At 41.8% G+C, this 19,799-nt stretch overlaps 1 pseudogene; it reads right to left on the reverse strand.

Annotated features, from left to right (window-relative positions):
• Nucleotides 1–8,923: 8,923 nt before the first annotated feature.
• On the reverse strand, nt 8,924–9,337 carry LOC102850991 (annotated as a pseudogene).
• Nucleotides 9,338–19,799: the final 10,462 nt, after the last annotated feature.

A 19,799-nucleotide genomic window follows, 5' to 3' on the forward strand; every position in this document is an offset into this window, starting at 1 on the left:
ACAGCTCAAAAGCATCCACTCTCCTTCTGTCCTCCCTAGTCATTGTCCAACTCTCTGATGCATAACAAGCGATTGCAAATACCATGACCTGTATCAGGTGCACCTTAGTCTCCAGAGAGACACTGTTGCTCCTGAGTACCTTTGAGTACTTTATATGTATAAAAAGAGGGATTTCTGGGAGAACAGCTGTAGATTTAGTGTTAGACCTGCAACAGCAAGATGCAACAAGAGCGCAGCATTTCTTTTATTCTTTTAAAAGGGAAAAATATCTTTCTTCGTTTAGAAGGACAATTAAAAAAAACTTCCTTATCAGGCTGGAGCCCTTTATCCTCTTAGCCTAGAAGGGAATCTTTAAGGAGCACCTCCTTATCAAGGTGAAGTCCTTTATTGATGTTTAGCTCCCTACCCTACCATTTATAGCTGAGACTAATTCCCTTTTTCAGTAATGTAAGATCATCTGACCTTTTATCAGTAAATAGAAGAAAGTTAACTGTTTTAAACTTTAATTGAATTACTGCTAGATTTGCACTGAATCACAGACTTTCCCTGTTTCATTTTCCTTTTTATATGATATGCTGAATAAAAGTATTTTCTCCTGAGACGCCTCAGACCAGAAGGCCAGCATTTAGCTAATGCATACTTAACACGCCAAGAATCCACGCTAAGAGTAGGTTGGACGCCCCAGCTGTTCCCTCTTCACAACCTTAACTCTGTTAAGAACCCTCAGGTGCCAAGGGAATGACTTCTGTATGACTTTCTAGAGGGCAACTATCTTGAAAGCGCATATTCCATGATGACCACCCTAATCAGATAGATGCCATCTTGGACAAGGAAAATCTACAGTTCATGTCCTGTGATGACTAAGCAGCTAACTGAAAGATGCCACCGTGGAGGCTAGCTTCCCGTACCTACTGATTTTCATAATCTAAGAAACTCACCAACAGCCTGTATTATGCAGATGGCACAACCTTGCTCATTGAAAGCATAAAGAAAACTAAAATTCCTGCCAGTGGGCAGATAGGCAACGTCATGATAGATGGAAAAAGATTCAAACAGTCAACTATTGAATCTTGCTTGGATCCATAATCAATATCCATGGTAGCAGCAGTCAAGAAGTCAAAATCACATTGGGAAAATCTGCTGTCAAGGGCCTCCCCAAGCAAAGATGTCAATTTATAAAGACCAAGGTGGGCCTGAGCCAAACCATGGTCTTTCCCTGATACTTGATATGCATCCGAAGTTAATATTGAATAAGGACAACAGAAGAAGAATCAATGCCTTTGAATTGTGGCATTGGAGAAGAGTACTGAATATCCCATGGATTGCCAAAAGAACAAACAAATCTGGCTTGGAGAAAGTGTAACCAAGGTCCTGGTTGGAGGTAAGGAAAGTAAAACTTCATCTCACATACTTGGGGCACATTGTTAGAGAAGTCACTTCTTGGAGAAACACATTATGCCTGCAAAGTTGGAGGGTCAGCGAAAGAGAAGATAGATTTAACACAGTGACTGTAGCATCTCTAGTTTGGTAGAGATGATACAGACCTGCTGTTCATAAGGTTGTTCTGGGTCATAGTCAACTCAGTGGCACGTAATACTATGGAGCTTTGGTGGCTTAATGGTAAGGAATTGCACAGCCAACCCAAAAGTTCACTGTTCGAATCCACCAGCTACTCTGTCAGAGAAAGATGGGCAGTATCCTGTGCGACTTCCCATCTCTGAAAACGTGCTGGAGGGTCAGCTATGAGTCAGTTCCAACTTGACGGTCCATAAAATCAACATCCTTTACTAGGATAACTCCTCAAAAGTGCTAAATACATGAACTCTTACTTTACACAATGCCCTAATTTAATTTCCTACACAGCATGTAATCATGTGATTTAATCATGTGATTGTCTGATTCAGAATGGCCAACACCACTCCCTCCAAGCTCACTAATGCCTAGGATGTCTATCTTTATGCATTCCATTTCTTTTTTAACAACTTCCAATTTTCCTAGATTCCACAATTCTTAGATTCCAATTTTTCTAGATTTGTACACTTAACAACAATAACATCAACATGGACAGAGAGATCAGCTGGCCCAGTGGACAGGTGATGCTACTATGCCGAAGGTGGGTGACTTTTAATCTGTGGCCCTTGGGCCTGTCTGCAATTGTTTTTGTTCAGACATTCCTCTAGGTCGTATAGCCCTGGTGTACAAGTTGCCGTACAGCGGTAACTTGTGGTTGCTGTGAGGTTGAACACTGTGACACTGATGTGTCAAATGCGTTAATGGCTGGTTACCCAATGCGGACAGAGAATGGGGTGGAGTTCCCTAATTAAAACAAGCTTGGAAGGAGGAGTGGCATCCACTTCTGTAATAGCTTGCCTCCGGAAATCCTATGAACCTGGAGAGAGGAGGAGAGACACCCAGCGTTGAGGACTCTCCTTCATAGGGTCGTTATGAGTTGCCTGCGACTCGACGTCATTTAACAACAACAACATGTTCCAATTATTAATGGATGTTTACAACTGTTTCTCCTCATTTCGAGCCTTGCAAGTACCCCTTCTATCGTCTGTATGCGAGCATGTAATAGACGTCCGCTTTTTCCACTCCATCCTCTCTCCTCAGGATCGAGACTGGTTTTGGTGGCCGAACCATGTTTTTCCAGTAAGAGGCTTGTAACCTAGAGGACCATATCTTTCATACCATGACATTTCTGCTTTTAAACTTTATGCTTTTAAAATGCCAGCCTGAGAAGACACATGAAAAGTTTGACAAAGGGAGAGATGCTCTTTCAATCAGCATGTGTAAAGCTCATTATCTAGGCCTTCTTATAGCCTTCTTTTGGTTTCTTATCTCTTTAGGGAATGGTTCAAATGAGGAACAGGTATCTGAGATCTAGTTGGTCTATTTTAATCTGTGACTTACCACTCAGTGACATTTAAAATTATCAAAGCCAAAGAACATGTAAAGACCCTGGTGTCGATGATACAGAAAAATGTAGTGTCCTAAAATTAGGGGCTTTACTTAGGTGGTAAATGAGCAGATTAATAAAGGGTGAACATATACCATAGAAAATAGAGAGGGGTGAAGAGAAAGATTTGTCACTGATAAGTTAAAAACCCAAACCTATTGCCACTGAATTTATTCTGACTCATAATGACCCTATAGGACAGAGTAGAATTGTCCTGTAGGATCTCCAAGGTAACAGTATTTAAAAGAGCAGGGCACTAGGTCTTATTTCCTGTGGAGTGGCTGGTGGGTTTGAACTGTCAACTTTTTGGTTACCAGTTGAGCACTTTAATCTTCAAGTCACAAGGGCTCCTAGTCTATACCCAAAGTCATTGAAGTATATGAGGAAGGTAACTTCGTCTCTCCACTCATTGTGTATAAGGAAATATCTGATAGAACCATACAACCATTTAAAATCCATCTAGGTATGTTAACTCGTGGTTGCTGTGATGCTGAACACTGTGACACTGATGTGTCAAGAGCAATAATGGTTATCCATGGTGGACAGTGTTTGGTGGAGCTCCCCAATTAAAACAAGGTTGGAAACAAGAGTGGCATCCACTTCTGAAATAGTTTGCCCCTGGAAACACTATGAACTTGGAGAAATGATGAAAGTTATACAAGCATTCAGGTCTTCCATTCATAGGGTCGCTATGAGTCGTTTACAACTCGAAGCACTTAACAACAACAGCAAGAGATATGTCAATGCAGGGGAAACAATTTGGAAAAGGAGGGTAAGGATGGTTGGACAACTTGAAGAATATATTACTGAATTGTACGTGTAGAAGCTGCTGAGTTGGTATATGTTCTGATGTACATATAGTCAACAACTAAAATTATTGCATAAAAATGAATATATTTAGAATTTTGTCCCACAGAAACAAAGACGCCATGGAAGCTAGTGTGTTATTATAGCTCTGTGTTGTGTTGTTTTTGTGACACTCCCATTCAGTTTACTTGACCCCTACAACTGTCTAGTGAGCTATTCAGGGCAGATCTTACTCTGGAAAGGAAAAGAAACTGATGAGGTAAAATAATTTGCCCAAAGTCATGTGAATAGTGACATAACTCAGTGCTGTGCTGGGTCCGGAAACTTCTAGGAAGCAGTAAATGCTCTAATGATGTGGACTTTACTCAGCCAACATTTAGGATCACAAACCACAGAATGTGGATTTAGTGAGAACTAGAATTAATTTGCAGGTCAGTGGGTTTATACATGTGTGATAACTCTATCAATATTTGCTGAATAAACAGGCAAATGAATTAAAGCTCTATAGAATGAGACTGTGGCAACCAGGTGAAGAGCCTCTTAAATTTGTCTCAAAGTGTTTGCCTAGACATTAAAGATCTTTACAGCATCAACAGGGATTATTTTAACAGAACTGTGTTCTCAGTACTCCTCCCTCTCCCTCTAACATTTCTTGAATTCTAGATGGATATGGAAGGAACAGATTTATAATATCCTTTTCCCCATGAGGAACCGTCTCTTCTAATCAAAGAATTTAAAATGAGCTTAATAACAACACGGGTGCTCTTGTGTCCTAATGGGTAAGGAATTGTGCTGCCAATCCAAATGGACACAGTTTTATTTTTATGTTTTCATCTGTGTCTTTTTTTTTTAAATGAAAGTTTACAGAAAGGTTGGGCTTTCATTCATTCATTGTTGCACATTTCACTCCCTCCCTCTCCTTTTACCCTCTCCCAGTCCACTTTGCAATACACCTCTTGATCTAGATTGTTATCATACAAATAATGTCTAATATTCTTTTCAGACAGTTCTCATCTGTTCCTATGCAGTGTTCATTATCTATCCATTCTTTTCCTATTCTCCTCTTAACCCAACCCTCTGTGTCAGTCTATTTTGTAACAGTGATGTTATGCAGTATTTGTCATTTTATGACTGAAATATTTCAGCATAATTTCTTCCAGACTCATCCATGTTGTGTAATGTTTTAGACATTCATTGGTTTTCAGTGCGGTGTAATATTCCCTTGTGTGTATGTACCATAGTTTTTCTATTCATTAGTTTGTTGAAGGGCACTTGGATTGCTTCTGTCTCTTTGCTATTGTGAATAACACAGCAACAAACATGGGTGTGCATATGCATACAACTGTTTGAGTCATGGCTCTGGTTTCTTTAGGGTATAGTCCCAGTAGTGGAGTTGTTGAGTCAAATGGTAATTCTGTTTAAAACTTTTTGAGAATGTGCCAGACCACCTTGCAAAGTGTTTGTACCATTTACATTCCCACCAGCAGTGAATAGGAGTTCCAATCTCTCCACAACCTCATCACATTTGTTATGTTCTGCCCTGTTGCTGTTGTTGCTGGGGTGAGATGATATTTGATAATTGTTTTCATTTTCATCTCTTTGATGCCTAGGAATTTTTTTTCTGGCGGATTTGAACCTGCTGAGAGGCAATTCCCTATGTACTAGGCTACCAGGGGCAAAAGAGGACAGCTAAAGGATAGATATTGTTGCTTTGTGCCATCAAGTAGACTATGACTCATGGAGACCTTATGAACAACTCTGAACCTTGTCCTATCCCGCTCCATCCTCAAGATGTCCACTGTGCTCAAGTCATTGTTACAGTCACTGTATCAAGCTTGTTGAGGGTGCTGGCTTTTCTTTGCTCTTACTGCCACCTGCTGGACCTTCAGAAAATAGCCTCATATACAATGGCCTGGTGACTTAAACATGAGGATGGGATGGGATTGGGCAGGGCTAGGTTTGACAGAGGATCGCTATGACTTTAAGTTGGCTCGATGACATCTAACTAGTACAATAACATGGCAGAAATGCACTGGTTGGAATCAGACAAAGAGTAAGCTCTAGCTCAGTATTGCTAAGTTTATTCAGACTCATGGCAGCCTTTCATCAGTTTTTGAGATTGTAAATCTTTTTAAAAAATTTTAAATTTTTTTATATTACTCTAATTTACTTACAAAGTTTGAGTAAATAGTTTTTCACAAAAAATCCTTACCATTTCCTTCATCTCAACCACCTTTCGAATTGTGCAACCCTGTGGTTAACATCCTGCCCCCTTCATCCTCACCTCTGTATTTTCACTCCCCCCCTTGGATCCTCATACTCATTCTACAATAATGGCCTTATACAGTATTTGTCCTGTGGGACAGAGTTAGTTCACTCAGCATAATGCTGTCTAGTCCCTCACAAGTTAGGTAGTAATTTACAAAATAATTGCTCCTGTGTGCTGTGTAGTATTCCATTGTGTGAATGTACCATAACTTTTCAATTCATTCATTTGTGGTTGAGCATCTGGGCTGTTTCCATGTTCTTATGATGGTGAATAATGCTGCTATGAACATTGGTTGTACAAGTTTCTGTTTGAGCCTCAGTTCTCATTTTCTTGGAAAGAATTTTCATAGAGAAAGATATTCAAATAGTTAACATACACATGAAGAAATGCTCCAAATCACTGGCAATAAGAGAGATGCAAATCAAAACCACAATGAGATACATTCTCACTCCAGTAGCAGTGGCAGAGTTTAATAGGATGGCAAGTATTAAATGTTGGAGAAAATGTGGTGAGATAGGAACTCTTATACATTGTTGGTGGGATTGTACAATGGTACAACCACTCTGGCAGGCAGTTTGGTGCTTCCTCAAAAAGCTGAACATAGAAATTTCATGTGACCCACCATTGCTTGGAATCTATCCTGAGACTGTATATCTTAAGGGAACAAGATTGCCTGTAATTCTCCCTGTGAAAAAGTCATAGCCCATTGATTCACATCGCAACTGCCTACAGACAATGCCACCAGAACATTTAGAAAAAATAAAGGATTTTTCTCTGACTGTATTTCCCAGAACTGAAACTTGGGAGGAAAGCACAAAATAAAAGTCAGACACAGTTTGTTTTTAACTGATCTTTCCTTAGTTCATTCATTTAATCAACAGATGAGTTCAGGAGGTTTCTCTGTATGTCACTATAGTGACTGGCCCTGGGAGGCAGCACACAGGTAAGGAGAGCAATGTTTATTTATATCCTGTTACTACGATCTTCTCAATTGCTTGCTGTGCATCTGAGAGCTGGACAATGATTGAGGATGACAACAGAAGAATCAGTGCTTCTGAGCTGTGGTGCTAGAGAAGAGTATTGAACCACTGCTAAGAGAAAATACAGATCTGTCATGGAGAGGGTGAAACTAGGCTGCTGCTTGGAGGCAAGGATTCAGAAGATCTGTCTCACATATTTTGGGCCAAGGGAGACCAGTCCTTGGAGAAGGACATCATGTTTGGAAGAGTAAAGTTTCTATGCAGTAGAGGAAGATCTTCTATGCAGTAGAGGAAGATCCTGGATGAGATAGTTTGACAAAGTGACTGTGGCAATGGAGGCCAGTGCATCAGAGACAGTGAGATTGGATCAGGATAGGGCAGGGTTTAGAGCTGTTGTTCATAGAGTTGCTATGAGTCAGGGTTGACTCGATGACACATAACAACAACAACAACAACAACAACAACAACAACAACAAGAAGGTACCCTGGTGGAGCAATGGTGACTAAGCAAACCACTGGTAGTTCAAATCTTCACAGTGATGGAGTAAAACCAATCTGCTCCTATACAGAGTACCGCCTAGAAAACTTTATGGGACAGTCTTACTCTGTCACATGAGGTCACTCTGAGTCCGATTGATGCAGTGGCACCTAATAACACCAATATGAGACATTTGGATTTACTCACAGTGCTGAAGAAAGTGTAGCTTGAGTGCTCCTTGGAGGCAAAGATGGTAAATCTCTGTCTGACACATTTCAGGCATATTGCTTGCAGAGACTACTCTTTGGAGAGGGACAGCATGCTTAGAAAGGTGGAGGATTGGCACTAGAGAGGAAGATCCTAGTGGTGTTAAGGTCCTATTGTTTAACATGGCTTCCTTATCCATTGACTTCTTTTGCCAGGTGGATGGGTGGGGATATATGAATAGAATCTTTGTCAGTCTATCCACAAGGGGGTTGATTAATCTCACCATTATATTGAGCTGATCCAGCAGGGGATTGAAGAATAAGGAACCTGTGTCATCCTGTATTTTAAGTGGTATCGAGTTGAGTATGACTCATAGCAGCCCCAGACCTGAACCCTGTCCTATTCTGTGCCATCTTTACCATCTCTAATATACTTGAACCTGTTGCTGAAGCTCCTGTGCCAATCTATGCCATTGCGGTCTTCCTTTCTTTCAATAACCCTCCGCATTTCCAGGTGTGTTGTCCTTAACAACATGCCCCAAAGTATGTGAGACGAAGCTTCACCATTCTTCACTCTAAGGAGCACTCTGGCTGCACTTTCTCTAAGAAATCTCTCTTTGTTCTCTTGGCAGTCCATGAGACATTCCGTTCTCTTCTCCAAGACCACAACTCAAAGGCCTTAATTGTTCTACTGTCATTCTTATTTATTGTTCAATTCTCAGATGCATAGCAGATCCTAGTCTGAAGAAAATTCAGAAAAAGAACATCAGGGGAGAAAATGAACTCTCTAGGTGAAGCTTTGGTGCTGTAGTTCATAGGAAACTGAGCTTTCAAATCCACCAGGAGAAAGATGGGCAATCTCTTCCTGTGAGATTTGCAGCCTTTGAAAACTTACTAGAAGGTCAGCTGCGAGTCACTTCCGACTCCTCAGCAATAGCTTTGACTTAGAGATGACTTTGGCAGACCATGTGAGCCGGCCATCCTGATTGGCTGTTGCTGTTGTTGCCATTGTTAGGGGCTGCAGTGTTGGTGCAGATCATTGAACCCTGTGTAAAACAGGAAACACCGAATGAACTGACTTCAGGACTTAGATTTTCATCACCATCATCCCTCCTATTGACTTTAGTTATGCTACGCTTGACAGTTGTTAGAAAGGAAACAAAAATTCATTTTATTTTATTTTTTTATTTTTTACAAAGGATCAACTTTATTGCACAATGAATGTCAGTTTCTCTCCTTGCCCTTGCCTGTGACCTTGGCTGGTGTGAGGACTGGAGCTGTTGCTTGGTACAGAGTTGAAGAAATCTTGTTGATGTAGTACAGACCAACCATGGAGAAGATGAAGCAGGTGGTGACACAGACTCGATGGATGAGGCCGGATGCAAAAAGAGCCAACAAGAGGCAGAGGAGAATTTCGGGGAAGATTTTTGCTTGGAATCCTTTGCCAAAGACAAGATTCTCCAGGTTACTGAAAGCAGTAAGGGAGAAGATGAAGAGGCCAGAGCCAAGTAAGCCGCCCTGGATGGTGAGCCACTCCGTGGAGGCCAGCTGGCGACTGTACATCTGCATCCCAGCGAAGAGCAGCAGGGACAGTAGGGAAGAGAGCGCCCGCGACGTGCCTGTACCGATCACCATCATGCCCTGCCTAGAGGTCAGGTTGGTGCTGCTGGCCAAAAAAGCTGAAGCCGAACCGGGAGTAGTCGGATGCGCGCATGCGGCAATCGAACGCAGCCTTGCTACCACGTCTTCCGCTTCTTTTCGTCGCTGGGACGCAGCTCCCTCTCAAAAATTCATTTTAATATGTCAATGTTTCTGTAGACCTTTGTTGGCATAGTTATGTGTTCTCAAGTTGAACCTGATACATAGTTGACCCTCCAGAGGATTTCGGTGACTGGTAATTGCATGGAAGGAGATTCCTGTCTTTGTCCTTCAGAGCAACTGGTGGATCTGAACCACCCACTTTTGGGTTGGCAGTGCAATTCCTCTCCGGCAAGCTACCAGAGCTTCCTTCTGTAGACCCAGTATTTAAAAACCTCACTGTCAGCAATTTGATTTCAACTAATATTGACTCTACATTGTATTTTTGAGTATGAGTTATGTACAACTTAACAGCACTTAACAACAACAACAACAACAACAACAACAACAACGAGAGAGCTCTCTTGGCCTAGTGGATAGAAAGTTATGCTACCAAGCCAAAGGTGGGTGATTATAATCCGCGGCCCACAGGCCTGGTTCAAATTGGTTTTTTGTCAAACATTCTTCAAGGTGATATAGCACTGGTCTGTGCATTGTTGTACAGAGATAACTCGTGCTTGCTATGATGCTGAACACTGTGACACTGATGTGTCCAATGCGATAATTGTTACCCATGGTTGGCAGTATTTGGTGGAGCTCTCTGATTAAAACAAGCTTGGAAGGAGGAGTGGCATCCACTTCTGAAATAGCTTGCCTCTGGTAGCTCTATGAACTTGGTGAAATGATGAAAGTTATACACGTGTTCAGCTCTATCATTCATAGGGTCGCTATGAGTTGTCTACAACTTGACGGCATTTAACAACAACAACAAAATCAACGTTGTAACTGATGGGGACTGCTCATCTCTCTTTCTAAGAGCTTCTTGTGGATTCAAACTGCTATTAACATGCAACCTCTGGGTTAGCAGCACAGCGCCCTACAGGCCACTACAGCCTGCTGGTTTTTAACAGAGGAGCCCTGGGGACATAATGTGTATCATATCAGCTGCCAAGTGAGAGAGGTGGTCTATCTCCCCCGTCAGAATCAACTTTTACAATTTTTATATTATTAATTACTTTTTCCCACCTGCCTATCCTTTCTTATTTTTTAAACTTTTAATTTTAATTGTGACTTTTAATAAAAATTTATGGAAAAGTTAGATTTTCATTCATTCATTCATTCATTCATTCATTGTTGCACATATTTCTCCCTCCCTCTTCCTTCCTCCCTCTCCTGGTTACTACATCTTTTAAAAAAAATATTCATTCATTGTTGCAGAATTTCCTCCCTCTCCCCCTTTCCCATCTCCTCTCCCAGTCCTCTTTGCAATGTACCTATTTTTCTGGACTGTTGTGTTACATATAATGCCTAATCATATATGTCCTATATTTCTTTTAAACAATTATCTCCCTCATCTGTTGCAATACAGTGTTCATTGTCTATCTTGATAACAGTGGGAGTACTGCTTTGTTATTTAACTTGATGGCTGTATTTATCTTTCTTTAATTTGACTTTGAGACTGTCATTTTTTAAGGGTTGTACTACTAGCTTTGATCCAGGAGATGGCCTTGTGTGTTTTATTTTAGACTCGGGCCTCATATTTAATTCCATGGCCCTCATAAGTTGTCATGTGTGACAGAGTGGTACATTGTAGAATCCATCATGTTGTTGGCTTATTGATTCCCTGTGTTAAAATGTTAGTGAAAAGCTGGATCTGAATAAGAATGGGGTCGTTTCTACAAATTCATAGTTAACCTACTTCATTTTAATCAACCACTTCATCAATCAAGGACTAAGAATCCATTGTCGTAGAGTCTGTTTCAACTTAAACTCTGGAGTAGAATTACCCTGTGTGGTTCCCAAGCCTTTGACCTTCATGGAAGCAGATGGCCACATCTTGCTCCCAGAGTAGCTATTCTTGTTGTTGCTGTTGTTAGTTAGGTGCCCTCAAGTCAGCTACAACTTAAAGTGATCCTATGAACAGCAAGCAGGTCTGCACCTTGCACCATCCTGATGCTCTCTCATATGCCCCAGCCTGTTGTTCTAGTCAATGCGGCAGTCTGTCTTGGGGTCTTCCTCTTTTTCTCTGACTCTCCACCTTTCCCCTTATGATGTCTTTTTCTAAGGACTGTCCCCTCCTGAAAACATGCTCAAAGTGTGTGAAATAGTTTCACTCTCCTTGCTCTAAGAAGTAACCTGGCTGCACTTCCTTCATGACAGACTTACTTGGGTTTTTGGTGTTCTTTTTTACAGTCTGTAGGATATGCAATACTCCTCTCCAATTTAAAAAGTAACTAGTGGATTGAAGTGCTCCCCTTTTAGTTAGCAGTCGAGTGCTTAGCTTCTGCGACACCAAGGATCTTGTATTTATGAACATTTAGTACTAGATATAATTAAATATGCAGAAAGCTCTGGCGGCCTAGTGGCGAGAAGCTGTGCTGCAATCCCAAAGGCACATGGTTCAAGTCCATCAGCTGCCCCATGGATGAAGGATGGGGAATCTCTTCCCATGCAATTAACAGCCACTGAAAATTCATAGGAGGGTCAGCTACGGGTCAAATCCAACTCAAAGAATGATACATAACAACAACAACAAAAAGACATAAATAGGGAACTCTGGGAACCTAGTGGTAAGAAACTGGGCTGCAATCCTAAAAGCATGTGGTTTAAATCCACCAGCTGCTCCACGAGAGAAGGATGGGCAATCTCCTTCCATGTGATTCACTGTCTCTGAAAACCTGAACGGTTATGGGTCAGTTCTAACTTGAAGATACATAACATCACAAACAAGACATAAATATAGCATGCTTTAAGACATTTTAAAACACCTAGATGTAGGCTTACAAAGTTAATAAAAATTAAACAGAAAATGAAGGTATATTCTATAAATCAGGAATTAGGGAAAGGTATTGTAGTATGACATCAGCAAGAGCATTTCTCAGAGAGAGAGAGAGAGAGAGAGGTGGTCTTGGCAGAGACTTCTGAATAAAAATGGCATATGAAGGATATTAATTTTCTTCTCCTTCTCTCTCCTCCAAAAACATACTGCCATTGAGTTGACTTTGACTTATGGTAACCATGTTACTGTCAGAGTAGAGCTGGGCTTGACAGGGTTTCCAGCGGCTGATTTTTTGAAAGTAGATTGCCAGGCCTTTGTACTGAGTGGCCTATGGGTGGACTCCATCATTTGAGTTAATAGTTGACTGCTTTAGCCATTTGTTTCACCCAGGGACTCCCCTCTCAGGTCAGATTCTACGAAAATAATAGTAAAGGATTAGAAATTAATACTGTGTAAATATAAAAGGGAACAGGAAATTAGAAAACAAGAGACATCAAGACATTGTAGAAGTTGGAATGTGGAGGTCTTTGTATGAGGAGGATCAGAAAAGTACATTCCAGAAGATTTGAGAGGCTCCACACTAGGGAACATCTGTACAGTAAAAGGTAAGAGTGAGATGCAGAGCTGAGGATGGGACTTTTAAGGGAAAACTTGGTGCTGTGAATAATTAAGCAGCTAATTGAAAGAATAGTAGTTTGAACCCACCCAGTGGCTCCTGGAGAGAAAGACTTAGTTGTTTGCTTCTGTTTCCCAGATGGAACAACCCTATTACATAGTTCTACGTCACATGGTATTGCTGTGAATCAGGGTCAACTCAAATGCGCATAACAATAGTAAAAACAACAGTTATAACATCAACAGAGTTTAGTACCCCATTCCATGCGCATATCACTGGCAAAGAGTACATGACTGTACCTTTAATATTCCAAACAGCCTCCAGATAAGGCAATAACTGTGTTCTCTGAGGAAGTGGAACAAATTACTTGAGGAGAAACAGGACTATGTATACTGGCACTGGTGCATCTGTATTCTTGCATCTTGGGTTTGCAAAGCACAATATCCTACCCACTCATTCTAAGAGAAGCTATTGGCTAACAAGTTCCACCAACAGGTTTCCATTGTCTCACGGTATAAATAGACAAGGATCACAGAACATCTGAAAAAAATTGTCTCAATAGAAATATAAGAGAGAAAAGTAAAGATTTTTAAAAACATTTTATTTTATTAATTTTAATGAACATTTACAGAGATTTTGGATTTTCATTCATTCATTGTTGCACTTTTTTCTTTACTCCCCTCCCCCCAGTTTACTCCTCTCTTTGAAAAGCAAAAGATAAACTTATTCATTGGTATACAATCCCCTCACCCCCAACCCTGCTCCCCTCCCCCCCAACCCTGCTCCCCTCCCCCCCAACCCTGCTCCCCTCCCCTACCTGTCAAACTCAGAAACACTTCAGGGATTATTGCATCCATAATAAAAGAAAAGACTATAAATGTACATGTGAAAATGAAAAAAAGAAAAGATATTAACATGCTCTGATGGTTTAGTGGTAAGGAATTATACTACCAGCACAAGGGTATGCAGTTCGAATCCACCAGCTGCTCTGCAGAAGAAAGATGGGCAATCTCCTCCCATATGATTTGACTGACTCTGGATACCTGCTGGAGGGTCAGCAGTGGGTTGGTTCCAAGTTAATGGTACACAACAACAGTGAAATTATGAACAGAGTGAGAAGATTAAGTAAAGGTTATCTTCCAGATGAAAGGAGACTTTGTGGTACAGTGGTTAAGAGCTCAGCTGCAAACCCAAGAGTGTTGTTGTTGTTATGTGCCGTCGAGTCGCTTGCGACTCATAGCGACCCTATGTCCAACAGCCCTAAACTCAGCTCTGTCCTTTGCCAATCGCACTGTCTCTGACACTCCCATCCCAATTATCCCAGTCACCGAATCAATCCACCTCATAGAGGGCCTTCCTCTCCTGCGCCTTCCCTCCACCCTCCCAAGCATGATGTCCCTCTCTAAGGACTGGTCTCTCCTCACAACATGTCCAAAGTATGTTAGACAGAGCCTCAGAATCCTTGCCTCCAAGGAGCCACCCGGTTTAACCCTCTCCAGGACAAATCTGTTTGTTTTCCTAGCAGTCCATGGTATACTCAATACTCTTCTCCAGCACCACAGCTCAAAGGCATCAATTCTCCTTCTATCCTCCTTGGTCATTGTCCAACTCTCTGATGCATAACAAGTGATTGCGAAGACCATAGCCTGTATCAGACGCACCTTAGTCTCCAGAGAGACACCATTGCTCTTCAGTACTTTGGAGAGGTCCCTAACAGCAGACTTTCCCATGGCAATGCGCCTTTTAATTTCCTGGCTGCTGGTGCCAAGACTGTTGACTATGGAGCCAAGCAAACTAAAGCCGTGTACAATCTCAATCTCTTCACTATCCATCCTGATGCTGCCAATTGGTCCAGTGGTGAGAACCTTTGTCTTCTCGACATTGAGCCTCAATCCATATTGTAGGCTGCAGTCCTTGACACTCTGCAGCAGGCGCTTCAGGTCCTCTTCAGTTTCAGCAAGCAGGGTTGTGTCATCCGCATAACGCAGGTTGTTGATAAATCGTCCACCAATCTTGACCCCACATTTTTCCTCATAGAGCCCAGCCTCCCAGATAATCTGTTCTGCATATAGGCTGAAAAGTTATGGAGATAGGATGCATCCCTGGCGTACGCCCTTCCCAATTTTGAACCATGCAGTGTTCCCTTGCTCTGTTCTGACGACTGCCTCCTGGTCCAAGTATAAGTTTCGCATTAGAACGATCAAGTGTTCTGGGATTCCCATTCTTCTCAGAGTCAGCCATAGTTTGTTATGATCTACACAGTCAAATGCCTTTGCATAGTCAATGAAACACAGATAGACATTCCTCTGGTATTCCCTGCTTTCAGCCAAGATCCATCTAACATCAGCTACAATATCTCTAGTACCACGACCCCTTCTAAACCCAGCCTGGACTTTTGGTAGTTCTCTGTTGATGTGCTGTTCCAGTCGTTTTTGGATAATCTTCAGTAAAATCTTGCTTGCATGTGAAATCAGTGAGATTGTTCTGTAGTTTCCACATTCTGTTGGGTCACCTTTCTTTGGGATAGGGACAAATATCGATCTCTTCCAGTCAGTTGGCCAAGTGGTCGTTCTCCAGATTTCTTGGCACAACTTGGTGAGCACGTCCATGGCAGCATCTGTTAACTGAAATATGTCAATTGGTATACCATCTATTCCTGGAGCCTTATTTTTTGCCATGCCCTTCAGAGAAAGCAGCCTGAACTTCTTCTTTCATCACCATAGGCTCTTGCTCATATGTTGTTTCATGAAATTCTTCTGTGTCTTCCAATTCCTTTCGATACAGTGACTCAGTATATTCCTTCCATCTTCTTTTAATACTTCCTGGATCATTTAACATTCTGCCAAAAGTATCCTTGATTATAGCAACTCGAGGTTTGAATTTGTTCTTCAGTTCCTTGAGCTTAAGATATGCTGAGGGAGTTTGGCCCTTTTGATTTTCTGAGTCCAACTCCTTGCACATTTCATTGTAATATTTTGCTTTGTCATCCCATGCTGCCTTTTGAAATCTTCTATTCAACTCTTTAGTAGACAGTTAAAACTCACCAGTTGCTTTGGGGGAGAAAGATGTGGCAGTGTCCTTCTGTACAGATTCAAAGTCTTGGAAACCCTACAGGGCAGTTCCATTCTGTCCCGAAGTGTTGTTGGGGGTGGGAGTTGACATGATGGCAGTGGGCTTGCTTGGTATGGTGTCTTCCAGATAGTAGACTAAAAACCAAAATGAAACATGTGAGAGTGGAAAATAAGAGGCTTTGTGGTTTTGTTGATTCTAACTCAGGATGACCTCATGTGTGGGAGCATAGAACATGAACCGGTTATCCAAAGGAGATTGGGAAACTTTTTCAGAGTTGCCGGTGGGAGAGGAGGGGCACCAGATCTGTGGGTAAGCAGGGAAGTGCTTAACCATTGGAACCCACCAGGAACTCTAACAAGTGAGTTCCTCCAGAGAATTCAGAAGAAAATAAAAGAGAAAAAGTAAGAGAAATGAATACAAGGCTTTCTAGTGCTGACCAAGATGGTGTAAGCCAACCTAGCTCTCCTACTTGTGGGAACATAGGACAAAGTATATAAAAATGAGGACTAGAAAGATAACACAGTAGAGCAGCAGGAGAGAAACGATGGCTGTGAGTTTTCCGTTAGTTGTTGTTCTTTTTCCTTACTTATGTCTTGGATTTACCTTGAGGGCAGTCCAAGTTGTAGAACAGCACAGAAGTTATGCATAACAAAAACTCTAACACAATCCCTTTCTTTGGCTTATTGTTTTTGTTGTTGTTATGTGCCATTGAATCGCCTGCGGCTCATAGTGACCCTATGTACAACAGCCCTAAACCCTGCTCTATCCTGTGCCCATCTCAGTGTCTCCGACACACCCATCCTGATTCCCCAGTCACTGAATCAATCCACCTCATAGAGGGTCTTCTCCTGCGCTGTCCCTCCACCCTCCCAAGCATAATGTTCCTCTCCAAGGACTAGTCCCTCCTTGCAACATGTCCAGAGTATGTCAGATGAAGCTTCAGAATCTTTGCCTCCAAGGAGCACCCTAGTTTAACCCTCTCTAGGATGAACCTGTTTGTTTTCTTAGCAGTCCATGGTATAGTCAATACTCTTCTCCAACACCACAGCTCAAAGGCATCAATTCTCCTTCTATCCTCCCTAGTCATTGTCCAGCTCTATGACACATAGCAAGTGACTGCAAAGACCATGACCTGTATCAGGCACACCTTCGTCTCCAGAGTGACATCATTGCTATTCAGTATTTTGGAGAAGTCTCTAAGAGCAGACTTTCCCATCACAATACGTCTTTTAATTTCTTGGCTGCTGATGACAAGAGTGGTGATTGTGAAGCCAAGCAAACTAAAGCTGTGAACAATCTCAATCTCTTCACCATCTATCATGATGCTGCCAACTGGCCCAGTGTTGAGAATATTTGTTTTCTTGATATTGAGCCTCAACCCATATTGAAGGCTGCAGTCCTTGACCTTCTGGAGCAAGCATTTCAGGTCCTCCTCAGTTTCAGCAAGCAGAGTTGTGTTATCTACATAATGCAGATTGTTAATGAATCTTCCTCCAATCCTGATGCCACATTTCTCCTCATACAGCCCAGCCTCCTGGATAATCTGTTCTGCATATAGATTGAAAAGATATAGGACACATTCCTGGCGTACATCCTTCCCAATTTTGAACCATGCAGTCTTCCCTTTCTCTGTTCTGACAATTGCCTCCTGGTCCAAGTATAGGTTTCACATTAGCATGATCAAGTGTCCTGGGATTCCTTGAAATGATTACAATTCTTTGACTAGAGGAGTTTCAAAAGGGGTCCCTGTTAGCTGTAAGGTGTGGGAGTGTGTGTGTGCATAGGATGCTAATTTCTGTTTCATTTCTTCTGCCACCCCGCTTCTTCTGACCTAAGGGAACTCTTTTGGCATTGTCCATAGGGATGTGCACTGCAAACCAAAAAGCTCAACCTCTCTGGCATTTCAAATCCACAGTGATACCATGGGGAAAAGATGGACAATCTCTTGCACTATATCCAGCTCTGAAAACTTTCTGGAGGATCGATCAACTATGAGCCGATTCCAATTTGACTGTAATGACTGACTGACTTTGACCTAATCCCACAACCAGTCCCAGTTTTGGGGCAGGAAATTATGCTCTTGTGGTGTGCACAGTGGAGGTGTGATGTGAACACTTACAACCTGAAAGAAATCAAACATTTTTTACCCCCTTCAAGATCCAAGGATAAGGGGTTCCTGTGGCCCAAAGAGGGAACTCTGGTGGTTTAATGGGTAAAAAGTTGTGCTGCTAACACAAAGTTGGGCAAATCGAATCCATCAGTGGCTCTGTGAGAGAAGATGGGTGATCTCCTCCCATGTGGTTTTCAACCTCCAAAACACCGCTGGAGGGTCAGTTAGTAAGTCGATATCAACTTAATGGCAGTGAACAAAAGGGGCCCAAAGAGGGTGGTGGTGATGATTTCTGTAAATTTTTCTATTACTTGTCCTTTGCCACTTGTGGATGGTAACAGCCTTAGCTGTGCAGAATTAAAGGAGAGCACTGAGGGTAAATTTCTAAAAGAAATAGTTTCCTGGCTGGTAGAACTAGGAAAAGAAATCACTGTGGTTGACAGAGAGTTGGAGAAATCCAAAAGGGGAAAATGTTGTTATAGGGAACATTCTAATTTTGTATATGACCCATTATAAGCCTCAAATTCACTTCTAAAGCTGCTAATTATGTGGAAACAGATCCAAAACTATATACAAAGAAATTTGAGAATTGAATTACTTCAAAATTGGGAAGGGTGTACTATATAACAGCCATCGAAAATCCAGACTAGTTAGGCCTGAGTGGTGCATGTGGGGAACCAACTTAAACAGCATAACAAAAGCTTTGGAAATTGAGTCAATATAGGTAGGAGCCTCTACCCACAGGAGGTGAGGCAGAACTTGTGGTCTGGCCTTGTATGAGGTAACTGTCTGCTGAACAAAATAGGACAAGACAAGAAGGAAAAACAAAAAAAAATCTGGAAAATTTTAACAGGACTCGGCCATGTCAATTTGAAGACTAAGGTGCACCTAATTCAAGCTATGGTCTTTTCAATTACTATCTGTGAATCTGAAAGTTGGATAATGAATAAAGATGACAGACGAAAATGCCTTTTGAGTTGTGGCATTGGAGAAGAGTACTGAATAGCCCACGAACTAAAGAACATATAAATAAGTCTTGGAGAAAGTTCAGTCAGGAGGAGGAGTCAAGAGACGCCTTAGAGGAAAGGATGATGAAACTTCACTTCATATAATTTGGACATGTTGTTAGAAGGGGCCAGTCCTTGGAAAAGGATATCATACTTGGAAAAGTGGTTGGTAAACAAAAGATACAGACTCTCAACAAAGTGGCTCTACATAGTGGCTCTAGCAGTGGGCTCAAATGATATCAGGGTTGGTGAGGTTGGTGTGTATGATAGGGTTCGAGTCCTCTGTTTGTAGAGTCATGTTGATTCATGGTGGGCTCTTGGTATCTAACAGCAATATTTAAACAGAAAAACTACACCACCGGGCAGTATGATTTATGCCAAAGAAATAGATCAGGCTGTGAGTACGGCTGGAGCTGAGATCTGGGAGATGCTCCGTGGGTTGGTAGCTGTCAGGAAAGGCTTCCTTTGAGAAATGGCAAAACTTAGATAAATGAAAAAGGTAAAAGAGGGCAATCTGCATAGGAGAGAAAGATTAAAAAAGTACAAACAGCCCTATGGTAGGGCAGTTAGTGGAAAGAGAAAGGAGGAGTATGATAGAGAACGTAGCCTGGGTCTGATAGTGTGATCTTGGATGAGGTTACTGGCCGACCACTTGGAATTTGGGAACCCATCAGCTGTTAGTGGAACTTGAGACTGGTTTTCCCATTAGCTATTCTGAG

This window comes from Elephantulus edwardii, unplaced genomic scaffold (assembly GCF_000299155.1).
Source record: "Elephantulus edwardii isolate Elephantulus edwardi_28Jun2011 unplaced genomic scaffold, EleEdw1.0 scaffold00065, whole genome shotgun sequence".
Classification (NCBI taxonomy): domain Eukaryota; kingdom Metazoa; phylum Chordata; class Mammalia; order Macroscelidea; family Macroscelididae; genus Elephantulus; species Elephantulus edwardii.